The sequence below is a fragment of the Oncorhynchus keta genome, chromosome 19 (genome assembly GCF_023373465.1).
Source record: "Oncorhynchus keta strain PuntledgeMale-10-30-2019 chromosome 19, Oket_V2, whole genome shotgun sequence".
Classification (NCBI taxonomy): Eukaryota; Metazoa; Chordata; class Actinopteri; order Salmoniformes; family Salmonidae; genus Oncorhynchus; species Oncorhynchus keta.
Window position 1 is genome coordinate 77,566,599 of NC_068439.1, and position 19,945 is coordinate 77,586,543.

Here is a 19,945-nt window from a genome sequence, read left to right on the forward strand (position 1 = left end):
CATTATTCAAATCAATTCAAATTAGGGGGGGGGGCTTCAAAGTAATCGGCTAATATCTAATATCCCCGAAAATCTATTCCACTCCCATTTGGACACAATTGAATGAAGAGGGCAATTATTAACCACACAGATCAGGTCCCATAATTGGAGCGATTGTCATGAAGGCTAATGCATTTATTTCTGGAGGGAGAGGGAGGTAGACGCTAAGCGCTAGCTAACGTAGTAGTGGTAGGGGCTGGGTGCCAGGGGGCTGTTGGGGTCTTTGGCCACCTGGTGACTGGCTGCTCCTGGAGGGGCCTTGTACACCCCCTGTCCCCCCCTCCCCAGCCACCATACACCCACTCCCCACCGCCCCTTGATCCCCCCCCCTCTCTGTTGTGCGTCCAGTCCTAGATCTGACACGCCAGAGGGATGACCCTGAGAATCTCGTTATGCTTATATTCAACATTTCCCTCCTCTACCATCACCCCTACTTCTACCATCACTTCAGCCTACCATCACCCTTACCTCTATCATCACCCCTACCTCCACCATCACTCTCTCACACACCATCACCCCTACCTCCACCATCACTCCCTCCTCTACCATGACCCTTACCTCTATCATCACCCCTACCTCCACCATCACCCCCTACCTCCAACATCACCCCTACCTCCACCATCACCCCTCCTCTACCATCACCCTTACTTCCACCATCACTTCACCCTACCATCACCTTTACCTCCAACATCACCCCTTCCTCTAACATCACCCCTACCTCCACCATCACTCCCCCCCTCTACCATCACCTCTACCTCCACAATCACCATCACCTCTACCTCCATCATCACCCCCCCTCTCCCATCACCCCTACCTCCACCATCACACCTACCATCACCCCTAACTCAACCATCACCTCTACCTCCACCATCACCTCTACCTCCATCATCACCCCTACCTCTACCATCACCTCCACCTCCACCATCACCTCTACTTCCATCATCACCCCCTACCATCACCCCTCACCTCTACCTCACCCCTACCTCTCCCATCACCCCTACTCCACCATCACCCCTACCTCTCCCATCACCCCTACCTCTCCCATCACCCCTACCTCTCCCATCACCCCTACCTCCACCATCACCCCTACCTCCACCATCACCCCTACCGCCACGATCACCATCAACCCTACCTCAACCATCACCCCTACCTCCACCATCACCTCTACCTCTACCATCACCCCTAGCTCCACCTTCACCTCTACCTCTACCATCTCCTCTACCTCCACCATCACCCCTACCTCTACCATCACCCCTACCATCACCTCTACCTCCACCATCACCCCTACTCTACCATCACCTCTACCTCTACCATCACCCCTCCTCTACCATCACCCCTACCTCCACCATCACCTCTACCTCCACCATCACCCCTACCTCCACCATCACCCCTACCGCCACGATCACCATCAACCCTACCTCAACCATCACCCCTACCTCCACCATCACCTCTACCTCTACCATCACCCCTAGCTCCACCTTCACCTCTACCTCTACCATCTCCTCTACCTCCACCATCACCCCTACCTCTACCATCACCCCTACCATCACCTCTACCTCCACCATCACCCCTACTCTACCATCACCTCTACCTCTACCATCACCCCTCCTCTACCATCACCCCTACCTCCACCATCACCTCTACCTCTACCATCACCCCTCCTCTACCATCACCCCTACCTCCACCATCACCCCTACCTCTATCATCACCCCTCCTCTACCATCACCCCTACCTCCACCATCACCCCTACCTCCACCATCACCCCTACCTCCAACATCACCCCTCCTCTACCATCATTCTACCTCCACCATCACCCCTACCTCCACCATCACCCCTACCTCCACCATCACCCCTACCTACACCATCACCACCATCACCCCTACCTCCACCATCACCCCTACCTCCAACATCACCCCTCCTCTACCATCATTCTACCTCCACCATCACCCCTACCTCCACCATCACCCCTACCTCCACCATCACCCCTACCTCTACCATCACCCCTCCTCTACCATCACCCCTACCACCATCACCCCTACCTCTACATCACCCCTCCTCTACCATCACCCCTACCTCCACCATCACCCCTCCCTCCACCACACCCCTACCTCCAACATCACCCCTCCTCTACCATCACCCTACCTCCACCATCACCCCCTACCTCCACCATCACCCCTACCTCTACCATCACCCCTACCTCTACCATCACCCCTACCTCCACCATCACCCCTACCTCTACCATCACCCCTACCTCTACCATCACCCCCTACCTCCACCATCACCCCTACCTCCACCATCACCCCTACCTCCACCATCACCCCTACCTCCACCATCCCCCCTACCTCCACCATCACCCCTACCTCCACCATCACCCCTCCTCTACCATCACCCCTCCTCCACCATCACCCCTACCTCCACCATCACCCCTACCTCTACCATCACCCCTACCTCTCCCATCACCCCTACCTCCACCATCACCCCTACCTCTCCCATCACCCCCTACCTCTCCCATCACCCCTACCTCCACCATCACCCCTACCTCCACCATCACCCCTACCTCTCACCATCACCCCTACCTCACCATCACCCCTACCTCCACCATCACCCCTACCTCTACCATCACCCCTACCTCCACCATCACCCCTCTACCCACCCTCACCATCTCCCCTACCTCCACCATCACCCCTACCTCCACCATCACCCCTACCATCACCTCTACCTCCACCATCACCCCTACTCTCCATCACCCCTACCTCTACCATCACCCCTCCTCTACCATCACCCCTACCTCCACCATCACCTCTACCTCCACCATCACCCTACCTCCACCATCACCCCTACCTCCACCATCACCTCCCCTACCTCCACCATCACCCCTACCTCCACCATCACCTCTACCTCTACCATCACCCCTACCTCCACCAATCACCCTACCTCCACCATCACCCCTACCTCCACCATCACCCCTACCTCTACCATCACCCCTACCATCACCTCTACCTCCACCATCACCCCTACTCTACCATCACCTCTACCTCTACCATCACCCCTCCTCTACCATCACCCCTACCTCCACCATCACCTCTACCATCACCCTCCTCTACCTCACCCCTACCTCCACCATCACCCCTACCTCTACCATCACCCCTCCTCTACCATCACCCCTCCCCACCATCACCCCTACCACCATCACCCCTACCTCCAACATCACCCCTCCTCTACCATCATTCTACCTCCACCATCACCCCTACCTCCACCATCACCCCTACCTCCACCATCACCCCTACCTCCACCATCACCCCTCCTCACACCATCACCCCTACCTCCACCATCACCCCTACCTCCACCATCACCCCTCCTCTACCATCATTCTACCTCCACCATCACCCCTACCTCCACCATCACCCCTACCTCCACCATCACCCCCCCTACCTCCACCATCACCCCTCCTCTACCATCACCCCTACCTCCACCATCACCCCTACCTCCAACATCACCCCTCCTCTACCATCATTCTACCTCCACCATCACCCCTACCTCCACCATCACCCCTACCTCCACCATCACCCCTCCTCTACCATCACCCCTACCTCCACCATCACCCCTACCTCCAACATCACCCTCCTACCATCCACCATCACCCCTACCTCCACCATCACCCCTCCCTCCCATCACCCCTCCTCTACCATCACCCCTACCTCCAACATCACCCTCCTCTACCACCATCTACCTCCACCATCACCCCTACCTCCACCATCACCCCCTCTACCATCACCCCTCCTCTGCCATCACCCCTACCTCTACCATCACCCCTACCTCTACCATCACCCCTACCTCCATCACCCCTACCTCCACAATCACCATCACCTCTACCATCATCACCCCCTCTCCCATCACCCCTACCTCCACCATCACACCTACCATCACCCCTAACTCAACCATCACCTCTACCTCCACCATCACCTCTACCTCCATCATCACCCCTACCTCTACCATCACCTCCACCTCCACCATCACCTCTACTTCCATCATCACCCCCTACCATCACCCCCCTACCTCTACAATCACCCCTACCTCTCCCATCACCCCTACCTCCACCATCACCCCTACCTCCACCATCACCCCTACCTCCACCATCACCCCTACTCCACCATCACCCCTACCGCCCCACCATCAACCCTCCTCCCATCACCCCTACCTCCACCATCACCCTACCTCTACCATCACCCCTAGCTCCACCCACCTCTACCTCTACCATCTCCCCTCTTGATCCACCATCACCCCTACCCATCACCCCTACCATCACCATCTACCTCCACCATCACCCTACCTCTACCATCACCTCTACCTCTACCATCACCCCTACCTCTACCATCACCCCTACCTCCACCATCACCTCTACCTCCACCATCACCCCTCCTCTACCATCACCCCCTACCTCCACCATCACCCCTACCTCTACCATCACCCCTACCTCCACCATCACCCCTACCTCCACCATCACCCCTACCTCCACCATCACCCCCTACCTCCAACATCACCCCTCCTACCATCATTCTACCTCCACCATCACCCCTACCTCCACCATCACCCCTACCTCCACCATCACCCTACCTACCATCACCCCTCCTCTACCATCACCCCTACCTCCACCATCACCCCTACCTCCAACATCACCCCTCCTCTACCATCATCTACCTCCACCATCACCCCTACCTCCACCATCACCCCTACCTACACCATCACCCCTCCTCTACCATCACCCCTACCTCCACCATCACCCCTACCTCCAACATCACCCTCTACCATCACCCCTACCTCCACCATCACCCCTACCTCCACCATCACCCCCACCTCCACCATCACCATCATTCTACCTCCACCCCTACCTCCACCATCACCCCTCCTCTACCATCACCCTCCTCTACCATCACCCCTACCACCATCACCCCTACCTCTACCATCACCCCTACCTCCACCATCACCCCTACCTCCACCATCACCCTACCTCCACCATCACCCTACCTCTACCATCACCCCTACCTCTACCATCACCCCTACCTCTACCATCACCCCTACCTCCACCATCACCCCTACCTCCACCATCACCCCTATCACCCCCCCTACCTCTACCATCACCCCTACCATCCATCACCCCTACCTCCACCATCACCCCTCCTCTACCATCACCCCCTACCTCCACCATCACCCCTACCTCTACCATCACCCCTACCTCTACCATCACCCCTACCTCCCATCACATCACCATCACCCCTACTCTACCATCACCCCTACCATCACCCCTACCTCCACCATCACCCCTCACCATCACCCCTACCTCTACCATCACCCCTACCTCTACCATCACCCCTACCTCTACCATCACCCCTACCTCCACCATCACCCCTACCTCCACCATCACCCCTACCTCCACCATCACCCCTACCTCCGCCATCACCCCTACCTCCGCCATCACCCCTACCTCTGCCATCACCCCTACCTCTGCCATCACCCCTACCTCTACCATCACCCCTACCTCTACCATCACCCCTACCGCTACCATCACCCCTACCTCCACCATCACCCCTACCTCTACCATCACCCCTGCCTCCACCATCACCCCTACCTACACCATCACCCTCCTACCATCACCCCTACCTCCACCATCACCCCTACCTCCACCATCACCCCTACCTCCAACATCACCCCTCCTCTACCATCATTCTACCTCCACCATCACCCCTACCTCCACCATCACCCCTACCTCCACCATCACCCCTACCTCCAACATCACCCCTCCTCTACCATCATTCTACCTCCAACATCACCCCTACCTCTACCATCACCCCTACCCATCACCCTCCTCCACCATCACCCCTACCTCCTCCATCACCCCTCCTCTACCATCACCCTCCTCCAACATCACCCCTACCATCATTCTACCTCCATCACCCCTACCTCTACCATCACCCCTACCGCTACCATCACCCCTACCTCCACCATCACCCCTACCTCCACCATCACCCCTACCTCTACCATCACCCCTACCTCCACCATCACCCCTACCTCTACCATCACCCCTACCTCTACCATCACCCCTACCTCTACCATCACCCCTACCTCCACCATCACCCCTACCTCCACCATCACCCCTACCTCCACCATCACCCCTACCTCCACCATCACCCCTCCTCTACCATCACCCCTACCTCTACCATCACCCCTACCATGACCCCTACCTCCACCATCACCCCTCCTCTACCATCACCCCTCCTCTACCATCACCCCTACCTACACCATCACCCCTACCTACACCATCACCCCTACCTACACCATCACCCCTACCTACACCATCACCCCTACCTACACCATCACCCCTACTTCTACCATCACCTCTACCTCCACCATCACCCCTACCTACACCATCACCCCTCCTCTACCATCCACCCATCTCACCACCTGCCCCTTCATTTGCATACAGAAGACAGCCCAAATAAGGCAATAAATCAGGTCCTGTATTCAAATGGTTTTGCCTGGAGATTAAAACCCTCTGCATCCACTCTGTCCCTGAGTAAATTGTCCCCGTGCTTTTCCTCTGTCGCTGTGTGACTGCCTGGCGAGAGATGAGAGATATACATACCCCTGTTCTCATCATGGGGACAGAGGAAGTACTATAACCATCACCACACAGACACCCATATATTTAAATATAACCCCCCCATCCCCCATCCCTCTCTTCTCTTTCTCTCATTGCATGGCCCAGGGATGAGATAGTCACTCACTTCAATATATCAATATACATATGCTTATATCTCATATGCCTGGGGCAAACTAACTGCCTTGGTTATCAGGCTGCCCAAGATTTTATGACTGCCGAAGGTCAATGCTCATACGGGGATCGAGGTGATACTTGAATATTGCTCTTCATGTAGGTCTTAGGACACTGCCTCCCTCCCTTCTGAGTCGCTACACCCAATTCACTTTACCTCATCAATTATTGAAATGAACCACCAACCATGCACGGAAATCATTATGGAATTCAACCACCAACCATGCACAGAAATCATTATGGAATTCAACCACCAACCATGCACAGAAATCATTATGGAATTCAACCACCAACCATGCACAGAAATCATTATGGAATTCAACCACCAACCATGCACTGAAATCATTATGGAATTCAACCACCAACCATGCACAGAAATCATTATGGAATTCAACCACCAACCATGCACAGAAATCATTATGGAATTCAACCACTAACCATGCATGGAAATCATTATGGAATTCAACCACCAACCATGCACGGAAATCATTATGGAATTCAACCACCAACCATGCACAGAAATCATTATGGAATTCAACCACCAACCATGCACAGAAATCATTATGGAATTCAACCACCAACCATGCACGGAAATCATTATGGAATTCAACCACCAACCATGCACGGAAATCATTATGGAATTCAACCACCAACCATGCACGGAAATCATTATGGAATTCAACCACCAACCATGCACTGAAATCATTATGGAATTCAACCACTAACCATGCACGGAAATCATTATGGAATTCAACCACTAACCATGCACGGAAATCATTATGGAATTCAACCACCAACCATGCACGGAAATCATTATGGAATTCAACCACTAACCATGCACTGAAATCATTATGGAATTCAACCACCAACCATGCACGGAAATCATTATGGAATTCAACCACCAACCATGCACGGAAATCATTATGGAATTCAACCACCAACCATGCACTGAAATCATTATGGAATTCAACCACTAACCATGCACAGAAATCATTATGGAATTCAACCACCAACCATGCACGGAAATCATTATGGAATTCAACCACTAACCATGCACTGAAATCATTATGGAATTCAACCACTAACCATGCACGGAAATCATTATGGAATTCAACCACCAACCATGCACGGAAATCATTATGGAATTCAACCACTAACCATGCACGGAAATCATTATGGAATTCAACCACTAACCATGCACAGAAATCATTATGGAATTCAACCACCAACCATGCACAGAAATCATTATGGAATTCAACCACTAACCATGCACGGAAATCATTATGGAATTCAACCACCAACCATGCACTGAAATCATTATGGAATTCAACCACCAACCATGCACAGAAATCTAAGTCATTTCCCAAAAGTATAAAAGACACAAAGGGTTTTCAATCTTGGAATGTAGTAGGCCTGTAGACTTCAAAGGCCTGTAGACTTTGTCATTTAGATTTTGGTGCAGGGTGTCATGTTGATGGAAAAATAATGGTTACCTTGCCAAGCATGAAACAGTCAAAATCCAGGACATACTTCACATGGAGGATTAGGAATGTTGAATGGAAGCATATAAATATATTGCTGGTTTTACCAAAGCTCTAAGAGAAGCATAATGAAATCATATAAAAATAAGCAAAATTAATGTGTGTGTGTGTGTGTGTATGTGCATGTTTTGTGTGTGTGTGTGTGTGTGTGTGTGTGTGTGTGTGTGTGTGTGTGTGTGTGTGTGTGTGTGTGTGTGTGTGTGTGTGTGTGTGTGTGTGTGTGTGTGTGTGTGTGTGTGTGTGTGTGTGTGTGTGTGTGCATGTGTGTGTGTGTGTGTGTGTGTGTGTGTGTGTGTGTGTGTGTGTGTGTGTGTGTGTGTGTGTGTGTGTGTGTGTGTGTGTGTGTGTGTGTGTGTGTGTGTGTGTGTGTGTGTGTGTGTGTGTGTGTGTGTGTGCATGTTGTGCATGTTGTGTGTGTGTGTGTTGTGTGTGTGTATGCATGTTGTGTGTGTGTGTGTGTGTGTGTGTGTGTGTGTGTGTGTGTGTGTGTGTGTGTGTGTGTGTGTGTGTGTGTGTGTGTGTGTGTGTGTGTGTGTGTGTGTGTGTGTGCACATGTCTAACACTCAACCACCAGGCCTCTGATCAAATAATGATTGGGTGGAAAATCGAAATGAATTCCACTTAACAGAATTCTCTATTCCAATTATCATGAATACAAGGGAGTGGGGAGAAAACAAGACAAATATGCATTTTTAGAATAAAATAGCTATCCATCAATCAACTTGTTGGGTCCCCAAACACCCATCAAAGGTTCACAGGGTGAGAAGTATAGCGATTCGCCATCAACAAACGGAGGATTGGAACCGAAAGCCTTCAACCTTTAATTAATGTTCAAGTCTGCTACTATTACTTGGTTTAACACAGATGGCAACTCGTCTTTTACGTGAATCACTGTGCCACAATTTCACTTGTTCGACATCACTGAACTGTCTCTATCGCGCAACAAGAAAATCCATCTCCTGTTAAATCCTTCTCCCGCAAGGAGTTGTCAAGTCAGTTTTTTGATTTGATTATCCCTGATGTGTAAATGTGTAGGCTACAATCGGTCTGCTACACGTTCCGTTTCGTTCCTCTGCATGTCTGATTCTACAGGGAAGCAATTGTAATTATTATGAAGCAGATCATTTTGTAATTTGTGAAATAACCACTCCAGTTATCTCAAGCTGGCAGACGGTGTTGTGGCACGTTGGACGGGACAATGCTAACTATCGGGAAGCAGAAATGACTGTGTTTATAAAATGACCATCAAGGTCTCAGTGCCATCAAGCAGACAATGCTAACTATCTGGAAGCATAAATGACTGTGTTTATAAAATAACCATCAAGGTCTCAGTGCCATCAAGCAGACAAACGCTGATTCAGTCCAGATGTAGCCACCGTGATCCCTCCCGATCACGATCCCTCTAAAAAAGTATATTTTCCCTCCAAAAAGTAAAGTCTTTGCATAATGAGAGACTTTTTGTTTTACTGAAGATTGCCAATTACATCTCAGTAAACAGTGCTGTGATTAAACTTTCTGTTTTGTCGGTTTCATTGTGAAAATGTAGCTTATTAATAGCTATAAAACATACTGAAGTTTGTTCAAAATGTCAAACCCAGACTTGGTTTCGCAGGGAGCCGAAATGGAAATCAGTCAATGTAAATACAATTTGATTAAAAATCCCCCCCGGTGTTACAAACTCAATTGTAGAAATTCTCCCAAAATACAGAGAAACTTTTCAGCCTCTTGAGCTAATAACCGGTGACAGCGAGAGGCTTAAACAAAAGATCAGTCAAGCGTTCATTTGAATTTTCAAATCCCTTTTAATACAACTCGGCTTGATTCATTTCCCTGAGAATTCATCAAAAACATCAGTTTTGCATTGAGAGAGGAGATCATTTACATTTTTGAGTGAGACTGTAGCATTCAGAGCAGTGCAGCACCGGCTCCCAAACTTCATTTGAGTACAATGGTGACATTCTGCCTCACATAAGACAACTGGCAGGTTTTCATGTGCAGACAAATAAACCGGATGGTTGGAATGGTGCTCTTTATATGGCCTGTCTCTCTAGAGAGGCACGCTGGCATGCACAAGACTGGTACTTGGATTGATCTCTGAAATAAATAAATAAATAAATAAATCACTGATGAGTTTGGTTAAGGCTCGGACACACTAATAGTGTTTGCCTGCCTCCAAACATCAGATAACCTGATCTTATTTACCATGCTGTGAACTTCTCCAACTTTCGTCTGTGACTCCTCTGTTTCCAAGGCTTCCATTAGCTCCCATAAACAAAGTGATTTATTCAAATCAAATTGTATTTGTCAAATGTGCAGAATACAGTGAAATGCTTACTTACAAGCCCTTAACCAACAATGCAGTTTTAAGAAAAACAAGTGTTAGTTAAAAATAGATTATTTTTAAAGAAAATTATATTAACAAGTAATTAAAGAGCAGCAGTAAAATAACAGTATCTTGATTACGCCATAGTACGCCATAGTATGCTATAGTACGCCATAGTACGCCATAGTACGCCATAGTACGCCATAGTACGCCACTGTATGCTATAGTACGCCATAGTACACCATAGTACACCATAGTATGTCATAGTACGCTATAGTACACCATAGTACGCCATAGTACGCCATAGTACACCATAGTACGCTATAGTACACCATAGTACATCATAGTATGCCATAGTACGCCATAGTACGCCATAGTACGCTATAGTATGCCATAGTATGCTATAGTACGCCATAGTACGCCATTGTACGCCATAGTACGCCATAGTACGCCATAGTACGCTATAGTATGCCATAGTATGCTATAGTACGCCATAGTACGCCATAGTACACCATAGTACGCTATAGTACGCCATAGTATGCCACAGTACGCATAGTACGCCATAGTACGCCATGTACGCTATAGTACGCCATAGTACGCTATAGTACGCTATAGTACACCATATTATGCCACAGTACGCATAGTACGCCATAGTACGCCACTGTACGCTATAGTACGCCATAGTACGCTATAGTACGCCATAGTACACCATATTATGCCACAGTACGCCATTGTATGCTATAGTACGCCATAGTACGCTATAGTATGCCATAGTACGCCATATTACACCATAGTACGCCATTGTACGCTATAGTACGCCATAGTACACCATATTACGCCATAGTACGCCATAGTATGCCATTGTACGTCATAGTACACCATTGTACACCATAGTACGCCATAGTACGTCATAGTACGCTATAGTATGCCATACTATGCTATAGTGCGCCATAGTACGCCATAGTACACCATAGTACGCTATAGTACGCAATAGTATGCCACAGTACACATAGTACGCCATAGTATGCCACTGTACGCTATAGTACGCCATAGTACACTATAGTACGCCATAGTACACCATAGTACGCCATAGTATGCCACAGTACGCATAGTACGCCATTGTATGCTATAGTACGCCATAGTACACCATAGTACGCCATAGTATGCCACAGTACGCATAGTACGCCATTGTACGCTATAGTATGCCATAGTACGCCATATTACGCCATAGTATGCCATTGTACGCTATAGTACGCCATAGTACACCATATTACGCCATAGTACGCCATAGTATGCCATTGTACGCCATAGTACGCCATAGTACGCCATTGTACTTTCATCTGTGACTCCTCTGTTTCTGAGGCCTACATCAACACTCGTAAACAAAGTGATTTATTCTACCTTTCTAGAATCAAGATTCTGCTTTCTAATGACTTTCGGCATATTCCCCTCCTTGTCAGAGTAATGGAGAGACTTCTTTATGAGTGAAGGTGGTGGATTATCAGGCAGAGAGCTCGTCATAAATCCACAATAATGCCAATGTTTGAAGAATTCCTCAAAATATAAAAATGCAAATGTGATTAAGGATGGGTTACCCTGTGCTGATGTGGCATCTCATATCATCTACAGAGATGTAGAGAGAGAGAGAGAGAGAGAGAGAGAGAGAGAGAGAGAGAGAGAGAGAGAGAGAGAGAGAGAGAGAGAGAGAGAGAGAGAGAGAGAGAGAGAGAGAGAGAGAGAGAGAGAGAGAGAGAGAGAGAGAGAGAGGCTCCTTATGGGGATCTACTGTAGTGACTAGATACCAGTCAGACGCTCAAATATATAATAATACTAGGTAGATAGGTGCCTGTATGGTAATTTCTAATTTAAAGGTTCACACACCACATTACACCACACTACCCCCCACACCCAGACACACGCTTATACAGAGTAGGGTTATGAAAATGAAAGTGGCCCCAAAATGTTAATCTCTTACCTCCATGCCCCCTAACGAGAAGGCATAAACCTTTAGGGTGGTCAATGGAGTGTGGGCTTGCAGATGTAAATAGGGGTTGGTGGAAGATGGCAGAGGCTTGTTAGTGAGTGAACAGACAAACAGTGAGGACGATACCGAGACACCTTGTCACTTCGGCTTTTATCTCTCGTCACAGACAGATGAAAAATCATTGCCAATCTGCTACTTCCATCTGGATTAACATAACAAAGAGGGAGAGAGAGAGACAAAGAGAGAGAGAGAGAGAGAGAGAGAGAGAGAGAGAGAGAGAGAGAGAGAGAGAGAGAGAGAGAGAGAGAGACCGAGACCAAGAGCGAGAGCGAGAGACAGATATCAACTGTCCTCATCATATCTCTCCAAAGTCCCAACAACATGGCCGACATCTACTCTCTCTCTCTCACACTCACTCACTCACTCTCTTTCTCACACACACACACACACACACACACACACACACACACACACACACACACACACACACACACACACACACACACACACACACACACACACACACACACACACACACACACACACACACACACACACACACACACACACACACACACACACTCTCCACTTTGGGAACAGCTGTCTATCAGACACCTAAAGTAGAAAATCTCCCATCTCAGCACCTCTCCTCGACTCTCTGCCAGAACAATAGATTGGAGCATTAAAGACAAGGCCCTCATGTTTGAAAATCATAAAAAATGAAAGAGCGAAATAAACAAGTGAGGTAAAAGGAAAGAAAGAGAGAGAGAGAGAGAGAGAGAGAGAGAGAGAGAGAGAGAGAGAGAGAGAGAGAGAGACAGAACCTGGACTTCACCAAAGAAATCGGAAATACAGACATTGTCATCCTGCAAGAAACCTGGTATAGAGGAGACATACCCACTGGTTAGCCTCTAGGTTAAAGAGAGCTGGTAGTCCCATCCACCATACTACCAGGTGTGAAACAGGGAAGGGGGTATGCTAATTTGGTATAGAGCAGACCTAACTCACTCCATTCAATTAATCAAAACAGGAACATTTCACATTTGGCTAGAAATTCAAAAGGAAATTATCTTAACAGAGACAAATGTCCTCCTGTGTGCTACCTATATCCCCCCACTAGAATCCCCATACTTTAATGAAGACAACTTCTCCATCCTGGAGGGGGGAATCAATAATTTCCAGGCCCAGGGACATGTACTAGTCTGTGGCGACCTAAATGCCAGAACCGGACAAGAACCTGACACCCTCAGCACACAGGGGGACAAACACCTGCCTGCAGGTGACAGCATTCCCTCCCCCATATGCCCCCCTAGGCACAACTATGACAACATAATCAACAAAAACGGGTCACAACTCCTGCAGCTCTGTCGCACGCTGGGTATGTACATAGTCAATGGTAGGCTTCGAGGGGACTCCTATGGTAGGTACACCTATAGCTCATCTCTTGGCAGTAGTACTGTAGACTACTTTATCACTGACCTCAACCCAGAGTCTCTCAGAGCGTTCACAGTCAGCCCACTGACACCCCTGTCAGACCACAGCAAAATCACAGTCTATTTGAACAGAGCAATACTCAATCATGAGGCATCAAAGCCAAAGGAACTGAGTAACATTAAGAAATGCTATAGATGGAAGGAATGCAGGTTGGAAACCTACCAAAAAACAATTATGCAACAACAAATTCAATCCCTTTTAGACAATTTCCTGGGTAAAACATTCCACTGTAATAGTGAAAGTGTAAACTTGGCAGTAGAAAATCTTAACAGTATATTTGACCTCACAGCTTCCGTATCAAATCTAAAAAATCTCAAATAGAAAACCGAAGAAAATGAACAACAATGACGAATGGCTTGATAAAGAATGCAAAAATCTAAGAAAGAAATTGAGAAACCTGTCCAACCAAAAAGATAGAGACCCAGAAAACTTGAGTCTACGCCTTCACTAATGTGAATCACTAAAACAACACAGAAATGCACTACGGAAAATAAGGAACAGAACGTCAGAAATCAGCTCAATGTAATTGAAGAATCCATAGACTCTAACCACTTCTGGGAAAACTGGAAAACACTAAACAAACAACAACACGAATAATTATCTATCCAAAATGGAGATGTATGGATAAACCACTTCTCCAATCTTTTTGTCTCTATAACAAAGAATAAATAAATGAAATAACAAAACATATACATTATCAAATACAAATCTTATAATCAACTATTAAATACTACCACAACCCACTGGATTCTCCAATTACCTTGAATGAGATACAGGACAAGATAAAAAAACCCTCCAACCCAAAAAGGCATGCGGTGTTGATGGTATCCTTAATGAAATGATCCCCACTAGATCCTCACTATACAGACAACAAATTCCAATTGGCTATAATAAAACTCTTCAACATCATCCGTAGCTCTGGCATCTTCCCCAATATTTGGAACCAAGGACTGATCACCCCAATCCACAAAAGTGGAGACAAATTTGACCCCAATAACTACCGTGGGATATGCGTCAACAGTAACCTTGGGAAAATCCTCTGCATTATCATTAACAGCAGACTCGTACATTTCCTCAATAAAAACAATGTACTGAGCAAATGTCATATTGGCTTTTTACCAAATTACCGTACAACAGACCATGTATTCACCCTGCACACCCTAACTGACAACCAAACAAACCAAAACGAAGGCAACGTCTTCTCATGCTTTGTTGATTTAAAAAAAGCCTTTGACTCAATTTGGCATGAGGGTCTGCTGTACAAATTGATGGGAAGTGGTGTTGGGGGTAAAACATACGACATTATAAAATCCATGTACACAAACAACAAGTGTGCTGTTAAAATTGGCAAAAAACACACACATTTCTTCCCACAGGGACGTGAGGTGAGACAGGGATGCAGCTTAAGCTCCACCCTCTTCAACATACAGTGGGGAGAATAAGTATTTGATACACTGCCGATTTTGCAGGTTTTCCCACTTACAAAGCATGTAGAGGTCTGTCATTTGTATCATCGGTACACTTCAACTGTGAAAGATGGAATCTAAAACAAAAATCCAGAAAATCACATTGTATGATTTTTAAGTAATTCATTTGCATTTTATTGCATGACAAAAGTATTTGATACTTCAGAAAAGCAGAACTTAGGCCGATACCCACTATTTATCAAAATCCAGAAAAGAGCCATTATATTCTACAACCACCTAAAAGGAAGCGATTCCCAAACCTTCCATAACAAAGCCATCACCTACAGAGAGATGAACATGGAGAAGAGTCCCCTAAGCAAGCTGGTCCTGGGGCTCTGTTCACAAACACAAACACACCCCACAGAGGCCCAGGACAGCAGCACAATTAGACCCAATCAAATCATGAGAAAACAAAAAGATAATTGCTTGACACATTGGAAAGAATTATAATTAAAAAAACAGAGCAAACAAGAATGCTATTTGACCCTAAACAGAGAGGACACAGTGGCAGAATACCTGACCACTGTGACTGACCCAAAATTAAGGAAAGCTTTGACTATGTACAGACTCAGTGAGCATAGCCTTGCCATTGAGAAAGGCCGACGTAGGCAGACATGGCTCTCAAGAGAAGACAGGCCATGTGCTCACTGCCCACAAAATGAGGTGGAAACTGAGCTGCACTTCCTAACCTCCTGTCCAATGTATGACCATATTAGAGACACATATTTCCCTCAGATTACACAGATCCACAAAGACTTAGAAAACAAACCCAATTTTGATAAATTCCCATATCTACTTGGTGAAATACCACAGTGTGCCATCACAGCAGCAAGATTTGTGACCTGTTGCCACGAGAAAAGGGCAACCAGTGAAGCACAAACACCATTGTAAATACAACCCATATTGATGCTTATTTATTTTCCCTTGTGTACTTTAACCATTTACACATACTGTAATATGACATTTGAAACATCTTTATTCTTTGGTAACTTTTGTGAGTGTAATGTTTACTGTACATTTTTTATAGTTTATTTCACTTTTGTTTGTTATCTATTTAACTTGCTTAGGAAATGTAAATATATGTTTCCCATGCCAATAAAACCCCTTAAATTGAAATTGAATTGAGAAAGAGAGAGAGAGAGAGAGAGAGCGAGAGAGGGATAAAGAGAGAGAGAGAGAGAGCGAGAGAGAAAAAAGAGAGAGAGATTAAGAGAGAGATATAAATAGAGAGAGAAAAAAGAGAGAGGGGAATAAAGAGAGAGAGTTTAAGAAAGAGAGAGAGGGATACAGAGAGAGAGATTACGAAAGAGAGAGATGAGGATGAAAGACATTATACTGTACATATGAAAATGTCCTGAAAAAGGAGTTTGATTTATGCATGTATTAGATGCACATTCCACTGGGCTCAAGTCAGATTTCTATTGGAACAGCTGATCAAACTCTCTCTCATTGCCCTCCCTCTGCGTGGGGAGGGAGGGATATTTACAGCCAGGACACCCACCTCATCCACAGGGAGATTATCAATTACAATCTACTCTCCAGGACCATGGTGGACCAATTAACAAGCAGTCACTACATAGAGGAGAGGAGAGGAGAGGAGAGGAGAGGAGATAGAGAGGAGATAGAGAGGAGAGGAGAGGAGAGGAGAGGAGAGGAGAGGAGAGGAGAGGGAGAGGAGAGGGAGGAGAGGAGAGGAGAGGAGAGGAGAGGAGAGGAGATGGAGAGGAGATGGAGAGGAGGGAGAGGAGAGGAGAGGGGAGGAGAGGAGGGAGCCTATGGCACCCTAGAGGAGATGTGATCCTATGGCACCCTCTACCCTATGGGATCCTATGGCACCCTATACCCTATGTGATCCTATGGCACCCTCTACCCTATGGGATCCTATGGCACCCTCTACCCTATGGGATCCTATGGCACCCTCTACCCTATGAGATCCTATGGCACCCTATACCCTATGTGATCCTATGGCACCCTCTACCCTATGGGATCCTATGGCACCCTCTACCCTATGAGATCATATGGCACCCTATACCCTATGGGATCCTATGGCACCCTCTACCCTATGGGATCCTATGGCACCCTCTACCCTATGGGATCCTATGGCACCCTATACCCTATGGGATCATATGGCACCCTATACCCTATGTGATCCTATGGCACCCTCTACCCTATGGGATCCTATGGCACCCTCTACCCTATGGGATCCTATGGCACCCTCTACCCTATGAGATCATATGGCACCCTATACCCTATGGGATCCTATGGCACCCTCTACCCTATGTGATCCTATGGCACCCTCTACCCTATGGGATCCTATGGCACCCTCTACCCTATGGGATCCTATGGCACCCTCTACCCTATGAGATCCTATGGCACCCTCCACCCTATGGGATCCTATGGCACCCTATACCCTATGTGATCCTATGGCACCCTCTACCCTATGAGATCATATGGCACCCTCCACCCTATGTGATCCTATGGCACCCTATACCCTATGGGATCCTATGGCACCCTATACCCTATGTGATCATATGGCAGCCTATTCCCTATGGGATCCTGTGGCACCCTATACCCTATGTGATCCTATGGCACCCTCTACCCTATGGGATCCTATGGCACCCTCTACCCTATGGGATCCTATGGCACCCTCTACCCTATGTGATCCTATGGCACCCTCTACCCTATGGGATCCTATGGCACCCTCTACCCTATGGGATCCTATGGCACCCTCTACCCTATGAGGTCCTATGGCACCCTCTACCCTATGGGATCCTATGGCACCCTCTACCCTATGGGATCCTATGGCACCCTCTACCCTGTGAGGTCCTATGGCACCCTCTACCCTATGGGATCCTATGGCACCCTCTACCCTATGGGATCCTATGGCACCCTCTACCCTATGGGATCCTATGGCACCCTATACCCTATGGGATCCTATGGCACCCTATACCCTATGTGATCCTATGGCACCCTCTACCCTATGGGATCCTATGGCACCCAATACCCTATGGGATCCTATGGCACCCTATACCCTATGGGATCCTATGGCACCCTATACCCTATGGGATCCTATGTTCTAAGATGAATTTGGCATTAAGATGCTTTTGGGAAACCGGGCCCTGGTCAAAAGTAGTGTTCTATAAAGGGACTATAGTGTCATTACGGATGCGGCCGATTGTGACTCTACTTCCTGTAGCTCCAAGCCAATCACAGAACAGATAAATAGATAGATTGACACCATTGGGGAGAGTAAAGTGTGTAGGTATACAGTAGGCCGGCAGGGTCTTGTAACGGACAGGGAGGACTAATTCAAAGGGTCATTAATCAGGTCTCAGTTGATCTCTAGGAGGAAAGCTGTGGCCTTCTCACCCCCTGGTTAGCTGAAGAGCTACCACGCAATTCCAATATTGCGTCCGTCATTAAAACGCTAGAGAATTGAGCTGAGAACATGTTCAATGCCATTTTAAACATTGTGACTTTTTCGTGTATGTGGTAACTGAGTGAGTTAGGTAAACCTAGAACAAAAACCAGTCTCCAAAACAGGTTAAAGTCTTTCTGACATCATTTTCTGACACACTATAACCTTCCCTCTCTTCTCGTTGTCCTTCTTGCATCCGCTAGTTCTATTTGTTTAGGATCTTAAAGACAGACGGAAAAAGAAGTCAGATGTTTTGAATGTGAGTGTCTCTCTCTCTCTCTCTCTCTCTCTCTGATTTATCTATCTTTGTGGGGGGGTGGGGGGGGGGGGCTTGTGTATACATCCATATCCCTCTCTCTCATCTCCTCTCTGTCTGTCCCCTGATGTCAATGACAAGGTAAGTTGTGGCTGCGGTGCCGTGGTTTTGATATGCATTTCAAACAGGAAACTTCACAATGACAGAGGAGGCTAATTTGCAATGGAGATTTTTTTGTATTTCTTATTATCATTTTTCTCTCTGCTTGGAAGGAAAACAGTGTCAAGCGACTGACACGTTTGTTTTCCTGTAATGATTTCTGCAAACTTGAGGTCTGTTCTGTTTTGTTCCTACCACAGTGTGACCTAGTTTGAGTATGAACACATACCTTCCAACTCTCTTTTCCCTCTCTCTTTCCTTTCTCTCTTCTCTCTCTCTCTCTCTCTCTCTCTCTCTCCTCCCTCTTTCCTCTCCTTCCCTCTCTATTCTCTCTCTCTTTCCTCCCTCTCTCTCTCTCTCTCTCTCTCTCTCTCTCCCTCTTTCCTCTCCTTCCCTCTCTATTCTCTCTCTCTTTCCTCCCTCTTTCCTCTCCTCT